Consider the following 8046-nt stretch of genomic DNA (forward strand, 5'->3'; position numbering starts at 1 on the left):
ATGGCATTCCCCACAAGGTTCTGCTTCCTCTTTGTTTATTAAAAAAATAGCACTATACAAAATGAAGCCCACATTAAATAGACTAAGAACAGGCTAATTAATAGATCTCAAAAAGTAGTTAATGGGGAATCATCATTGAATGAGGGTGTTTTTAGTGGGATTCCAAAAGGATTGGTTCTTCAAGTATCTGTACATGTGCATCCTGGTCTTGCTGCACATGTGCCCCACTCATAGGAGTTCCAATTTTTTTTGCCTAGTAGTGTCTCTTGGGGTTGTTACATACCCCCTATATGCTTTCACACTCCTCTTCTGATGGCATAAAGGGCAGCATGGCCCCAACCTCCACCCAATTCTTCTTACCTTCCATGGGAGCGAGGAGCACACCCTCAGCGTCCTCTTAGCTACTGTAGTCTTTATAGTTACATAGGGTAGTCACTGAATTCAGATGTAGATTTTTCTTTTATACTTTATTTTAGCCTGTTTGAAATATATATATCTATGTAGTTAGTTAGATTTAGTCAGTCTCAATACCAGAGCTGAATCAAAATCATGCAATTTAAATACCTGCCCATCGTGTAATACTGCCATGCCTTTAAAAGGGGGGTATGTTAAATGTCTTTTTTGTTTAGGGGACCCTCACACTACCTCAAGATATGTAGTTTGCAAATCAAAACACACCCAAAAATCCAGAGAGATGCATTTGACCCTATTTGTAATGGAGAAATCCAGGAGAGGAGCATCTGGCTCTGAAGTTTTTCCAAGAGAAGAGTCTCATGTTTCGTTATCAAAACCCCACTCATTGAGTGCTCCCTCAATGAGAAACATCACTCTGGGTTCCTGGGGAATGAAGAGCTCTTATTCCTCTTCCAAATCTTTTAAGACTTCAGATGCCCTCCGAGCAGTCTATTACCCGCACTGCCCATGGAAGGAAGGAGCACAGCACCAAGTCTGACAACTGCCGCTGATCATAGTTTCCAATACCAAAAAAGAAGAGAACAGAGTCATAATTCACTTTCCTAAGTGAGCAGGGATGAAGCTGGTACCATACCCACCAGTCTCCTTGGTGCTGACCTGTACCATTCAAAATGGTTTAATGTTGACCAGCCATCAGTATCGATGCCTTCGGTACTGTCTTTTTTGTCATCCTTGGTGCTGATGCCAGGGAAGTTCTACAGCACCATTCTTCCTCACTTCACACTTAGGCATGGGATAGGCATCTGTACATATAGGGTAAGGCATCTGTGTGTGTGTCCAGAGGCAGAAACTTAGATGCAGAGGGAACATTTACAGTGCAAATTTAGGTACTGAGTTTAGGTGCTTACAGGGTTAGGTGGCAGCAGAGAGGGGATTTTGCAGATAGTGGTAGTGCCTAAAACTGAGATTTAAGGCCCAGATTTTTAAAGATATTTAGGCATTGCTGTGCTCAGCATTGCACCACCTGTTTTAGAAGCCCGTTTCATTTTTAAAAGTCCCTTTTGCCTAAATCCTCTTTGAAAATGATATTTAGGCATTGCAACACTGAGTGAAGCAATGCCCATTTACCTTTACAAATCTGGGCCTAGATGCCTATATCTGGGGCTTATATGCCTTTGTCCCTTTGTGGATCTCACCCTGGCTCCCTCTATAGCATCAGGCAACTGACTTCTTTGTTTCAGTTTCTACATCTCTAAAATGCGATAAATAAAGACAAGACAAACACTACCACTAATAAAAAAGTTTATACACCTAGGAACCCTGACTCTTGTGGAAAAAGGTTAACACAGACCAACTGAACCTGACAGATCACAGGTATTCTTTCTAGATTGGATGTTTTTCTAAAAGATATGATCTTGGAATTATTTTGAGAAAGATCTATGGCCTGTGTTATTCAGGAAGTCAGACTAGATGATCACCATGAGACTTTCTGGCCTTGGAATCCATGAAAAATCCATCCTATTTTTTGAGTGGTACATTATGAAAACAGAACACCTGGTTATGATTTATTTAGTATGATTTATAAAGAAATATGTATGGACAAGAACCATATGTTCTATTGCCTGGTTCAGAGATGTCTCATAATTTTAGTCTTTAACAAGGTCTTTGTCTCGTTAACTGCTTTTGTAGTGGAACAGCCTGTAATTGTGTAATATTACCCATTGTATTTAGACCTAACTAAACTTTTCCTATTACTGTTTTGAAATTACAATTATAATTCAAAGAAATAAAATTCTTTAATATTTTAGTTTGGGAAAAATGTCACAATGGAAAATTTCCTGATTTCTCCCCTCCTTTGAATGTATCTATTTTGATACTTTTACTGATTTTTAAGTCTTTAGTCTGACTCCATCCTTTTTGAACTTTTGCACCAATATATGTTTCAGCAATGGGTTGATCCTGCATCATTAAAGTTAATGGGAGTTTTACTATTGACTTCAATGGAAGCAAGGGCTAATTTCATGCATGGTTGCATAGGTTGAATAAATTGGTTAATATAAAGGAAAAACCCAGGACTTCCTTAAAATTCTGATTTTAACATTCGTACAGCAAACTTCAAGGAATACTATGGTAAATTTTGCAAACGTCTTTTGTTTATTAAAGGAACTGGACCTCAAAATGTATACAAAGAGCAAAGTTCAAGAAACAGGTAACTGGAGGGGAAATTTACTAAGAAAATAACCATTCTGTAAATGTCCTGTTATCTAATTCTTTGCAAAATGCTATTCCTATCCCTACAGATAATAGTTTTTCCACACAAAAAAGTTACAGCCAGGAAATATTTTGAATAGCTTAACAACATTTCCTGATAACAAAATGACAGTAGTTACAACAAAACTCAACAACAGGAAATGTTTATCACGCAACGATAATTTTTTTTGTCTTCATTGCTATACTTAACACACGTCTGTGCTGACTGAGTGTGCCCATCCTGTCCAACAAAGCTTCAAGTATGACTTACATCTGGTTGTGACATGATATGATGTTATTTCATAATATTGATTTTCTTTATATCTTGATTTTTGTCTGCAATGAGAAATGAAATATTAAATCCATTTTGAGTTGTGATACAGGGGGAGAGCGGGGGAGAGTAGCTCCCTTTGATGGACACCCAGCCAGCCAGGCTGGGAGTCCATCCCTCTTGGTCTGTTCTCTGCTTGCTTTACCTGTAAAGGGTTAACAAGCCCATAGGTAAAAGAAAAGGAGTGGGCACCCGACCAAAAGAGCCAATGGGAAGGTAGAACTTTTGAAAATGGGAAAGAAACTTTCCCTTTGTCTCTTGTTCTCCAGAGAAGCAGGGGCAGAGCAGCAATGCTATAAGCAGGAATGCTGTGTAGGTTTTGAACTAAGTATGAAAAATTATCTTCCATACCTAGAAGGAATCATTTGGTTAGGGAACGTTTAGATAAAGATGATCAGGTTTATTCTTTATTTTGGCTTGTGGATCTCCTCTGTATTAACCCCAGATGCTTTTGTTTGCTTGTAACATTTAAGCTGAACCCCCAAGAAAGCTATTTTGGGTGCTTAATTTTTGGAATTGCTCTTTTAAAATCTAGCAAAAGCCTAAGTTCCAGATGTATTTTCTTTCTTTTTGTTTTTAATAAAATTTACCTTTTTTAAGAACAGGATTGGATTTTTGGTGTCCTAAGAGGTTTCTGCATATGTTGTTTAATTAGCTGGTGGTCACAGCTAATTTCCTTTGTTTTCTTTCTCAGCTCTTCCTGGGACCGGGGTGAAAGGGCTTGAGGGTACCCCACAGGGAGGAATTCCCAAGTGCTCCTTCCTGAGTTCAAAGGGGATTTTCTGCATTTGGGTGGTGGCAGCATTTATCAAGCCAAGGTCAGAGAAAAGCTGTAACCTTGGGAGTTTAATACAAGTCTGGAGTGGTAAGTATTAATTTTTAGAATTCTTGCGGGCCCCCCACTTTCTGCACTGGGAGTGACAGAGCAGCCTTGACAGGAGTGTTGTGAGAGTTGGAGAACTAAGTATGGAGGCTCCTCAGTGTTTCTTCTGAGGTATTACCATAAGTGAACTCAGTGATTTCAGTAAAACCTCCATAGTAGCTTTAACCAAGAAGGTAGGACTTCATGTAGATCTTAATTAGCCAAGGCTAACTTGTATTGAAAAATGCCTTGGAAGGTGATCAAAATAAATAATATCAAAAGGTTATCATTAGTGCTTAACAAATAAATAAATAATAAAATTTGGCTATGACTGGAAATTTAGCTATATAAAATGACATCTTTTTATTCAACAGAATTTGTTATGCATATTTGCAGTTATATCTGATTGGAATTAATTGATAAACTTAACATTAACAAGTCACCGGGGCCGGATGGCATACACCCAAGAGTTCTGAAAGAACTCAAATGTGAAGTTGCAGAACTATTAACTAGGGTTTGTAACCTGTCCTTTAAATTGGCCTATGTACCCAATGGCTGGAAGATAGCTAATGTAATGCCAATATTTAAAAAGGGCTCTAGAGGTGATCCCGGCAATTACAGACCAGTAAGTCTAATGTCGGTACTGGGCAAATTAGTCAAAACAATAGTAAAGAATAAAATTGTCAGACACCTAGAAGAACATAAATTATTGGGCAAAAGTCAACATGGTTTCTGTAAAGGGAAATCGTGTCTTACTAATCTAAAGAGTTCTTTGAAGGGGTCAGATGTGGACAAAGGTAATAATTGGAGATATACCAATCTCCTAGAACTGGAAGGGACCTTGAAAGGTCATCAAGTCCAGCCCCCTGCCTTCACTAGCAGGACCAATTTTTGCCCCAGATCCCTAAGTGGCCTCCTCAAGGATTGAACTCACAACCCTGGGTTTAGCAGGCCAATGCTCAAACCACTGAGCTATCCCTCCCCAAGGGGGATCTGGTGGACAAGACAAGGGGGACCCGGTGGACATAGTTTACTTAGATTTCCAGAAAGCCTTTGACAAGGTCCCTCACCAAAGGCTCTTACGTAAATTAAGTTGTCATGGGATAAGAGGGAAGGTCCTTTCATGGATTGAGAACTGGTTAAAAGACCGGGAACAAAGGATAGGAATTAATGGTAAATTCTCAGACTGGAGAGGGGTAACTAGTGGTGTTCCCCAAGGGTCAGTTCTAGGACCAATCCTATTCAATTTATTCATAATGATCTGGAGAAAGGGGTAAACAGTGAGGTGGTAAAGTTTGCAGATGATACTAAACTGCTCAAGATAGTTAAGACCAAAGCAGACTGTGAAGAACTTCAAAAAGATCTCACAAAACTAAGTGATTGGGCAACAAAATGGCAAATGAAATTTAATGTGGATAAATGTAAAGTAATGCACATTGGAAAAAATAACCCCAACTATACATACAATATGATGGGGGCTAATTTAGCTACAACGAATCAGGAAAAAGATCTTGGAGTCATCGTGGATAGTTCTCTGAAAATGTCCATGCAGTGTGCAGAGGTGGTCAAAAAAGCAAACAGAATGTTAGGAATCATTAAAAAGGGGATAGAGAATAAGAAGGAGAATATATTATTGCCCTTATATAAATCGATGGTATGCCCACATCTTGAATACCGTGTATAGATGTGGTCTCCTCACCTCAAAAAAGATATACTGGCACTAGAAAAGGTTCAGAAAAGGACAACTAAAATGATTAGGGGTTTGGAACAGGTCCCATATAAGGAGAGATTAAAGAGGCTAGGACTTTTCAACTTGGAAAAGGGGCGACTAAGGGGGGATATGATAGAGGTATATAAAATCATGAATGATGTGGAGAAAGTAGATAAGGAAAAGTTATTTACTTATTCCCGTAATACAAGAACTAGGGCTCACCAAATGAAATTAATAGGCAGCAGGTTTAAAACAAATAAAAGGAAGTTCTTCACACAGTGCAGTCAACTTGTGGAACTCCTAACCTGAGGAGGTTGTGAAGGCTAGGACTATAATAGCGTGTAAAAGAGAACTGGATAAATTCATGGAGGTTAAGTCCATTAATGGCTATTAGCCAGGATGGGTAAGGAATGGTGTCCCTAGCCTCTGTTTGTCAGAGGATGGAGATGGATGGCAGAAGAGAGATCACTTGATTATTACCTGTTAGTTTCACTGCCTCTGGGACACCTAGCATTGGCCACTGTCAGTAGACAGGATATTGGGCTAGATGGACCTTTGGTCTGACCCAGGACGGCCGTTCTTATGATTACTTTAGTAATAAATGTGACATAAGTTATGTTACGGGTTGGGTCACAGAATCTCCCTCAAGACTGTCACTAGATCTGCTGGGATACCACTGAGAACAACCTGCCCTGCCAGAAAAGGCTTCTCTCCACTCCCCTCTTGCTGAGCTAGACACACCAGTCAGCTCCAGCACAGGCCAAGAGGTTGGCCCACACCCACCTGCAGTTCACAGAAATTAAGATTCACTTAGCCCAGGGGCTTCTCAGTTAACAGGGACTTTCCCAGCACCCAGTAGTCAGTCTTTTGGGGAGAATAAACCCTCAATAAATCCATTTTACTCTGTATAAAGCTTATACAGGGTAAACTCATAAATTGTCCGCCTTCTATAACACTGATAGAGAGAGATGCACAGCTGTTTGCTCCCCCAGGTATTAATTACTTACTCTGGGTTAATTAATAAACAAAAGTGATTTTATTAAGTATAAAAAGTAGGATTTAAGTGGTTTCAAGTAATAACAGAGAGAACAAGGTAAGTTACTAAGTAAAATCAAAATACGTAAGACTAACTTAATATACTAAGGATCTAGTTACAAATACTAACTTTTGACTCTAGGTGTCATCTCAGGTACAATCCTTTTCAGACCAACATTGTAATTTATGGTCTGGGTCCAGCAATTACTCACACCCTTGTAGTTACAGTCCTTTCTTCCAGTTCCTTTCAGGCATCTTTTTGGAGTGAAGAGGCCATCTCTTGAGCCAGCTGAAGACCATATGGAGAGGCTTCCAGGGCCTTTTATATTCTCTCTCTTGTGGGTGGAAACCTCTTTGTTCTTCTATGCAAAATCAGAGCACCAAGATGGAGTTTGTAGCCACCTGGGCAAGTCACATGTCCATTAATGATTCAGCTTTTTGTAGGCCAACACCATTGTTTACATGTTCGTTTGAACGTTCCCAGGAAAGCTCAAATGTGGATTGGCGTCTCCCAAAGTCCATTGTTAATTAAGTAATCCCAAACTTGAATAGCCTCTTCACAATATATTGGCCAAACCTCCCTTATGGATTTCCTATAGCAAAAACTTCAAATACAAGCATAGAGCCAACGCTCATAACGTTAGATATAAAAATGATACATGCATACAAATAGGATGAATATGTTCAGTAGATCATAACCTTTGCAAAGATATGTTACATGGCATATCTAGCACAAAGCATATTCCAGTTATATTTACACTTATAAACTTATTTGCATAAATATATAGAGTGCAACGTCACAAGTTACATCTGATGGTCATTTACACTAATGCCTGGAATGATGAATTTCAAGAGTACCTATCTGGATGTCTTGTTATGGCAACCTACCTTAATGTAAGGGTATGTTTACACTTAAAACTCTACAGCGGCATAGCTGCAGGTGCACCGCTATAGTGATGCAGTGTAGATACTACAGTGATGCAGGGGTGGAGCACAGTTCTTGTTGCTGTAGTTAATCCACCTCCCCAAGGGGCAGTAGCTAGGTCAACAGAAGAATTTTCCCATCGCCCTAGCACTATCTACACCAAGGTTTAGGTCGTCATAGCTATGTCTCTCAGAGACATAGTACAATAGGACTCCATATTTCTAGTTTTAGATACAATAGGACCTCAGAGTTAACTTCATATTTATAATTTTAGATACAAGAATGATACATACATACAAATAGGATGAACACACTCATTAGATTATAAGCTTTGTAATGATACCTTACAAGAGACCTTTTGCATAAAGCATATTCCAGTTACATTATATTCACATTACAAGCATATTTTCATAAAGCATATGGAGCACAATGTCACATCCTGGTGTTACCGTGTCCCATTGCTTATCATCATTCCACCAAGTTTTTCTGATCCCTATTATATCCATTTCCTCATTTAA

At 39.1% G+C, this 8046-nt stretch overlaps 1 protein-coding gene across 1 annotated transcript in view; it reads right to left on the reverse strand.

Annotated features, from left to right (window-relative positions):
• The window catches only part of RCBTB2 (RCC1 and BTB domain containing protein 2), an 86762-nt gene extending 79792 nt beyond the window's left edge, over positions 1–6970 (reverse strand). Inside the window, exons 1-2 of the mRNA XM_045013895.1 lie at positions 6734–6970; positions 2936–3000 (exon numbers count right to left, since the gene is read on the reverse strand). The gene's annotated coding sequence lies outside the window, so the exon portion shown is untranslated. The remainder of the gene's footprint in view (positions 1–2935; positions 3001–6733) is intronic.
• Between the last annotated feature and the right edge of the window lie 1076 nt (positions 6971–8046).

The sequence above is a fragment of the Mauremys mutica genome, chromosome 1, assembly GCF_020497125.1.
Source record: "Mauremys mutica isolate MM-2020 ecotype Southern chromosome 1, ASM2049712v1, whole genome shotgun sequence".
Lineage (NCBI taxonomy): Eukaryota > Metazoa > Chordata > Testudines > Geoemydidae > Mauremys > Mauremys mutica.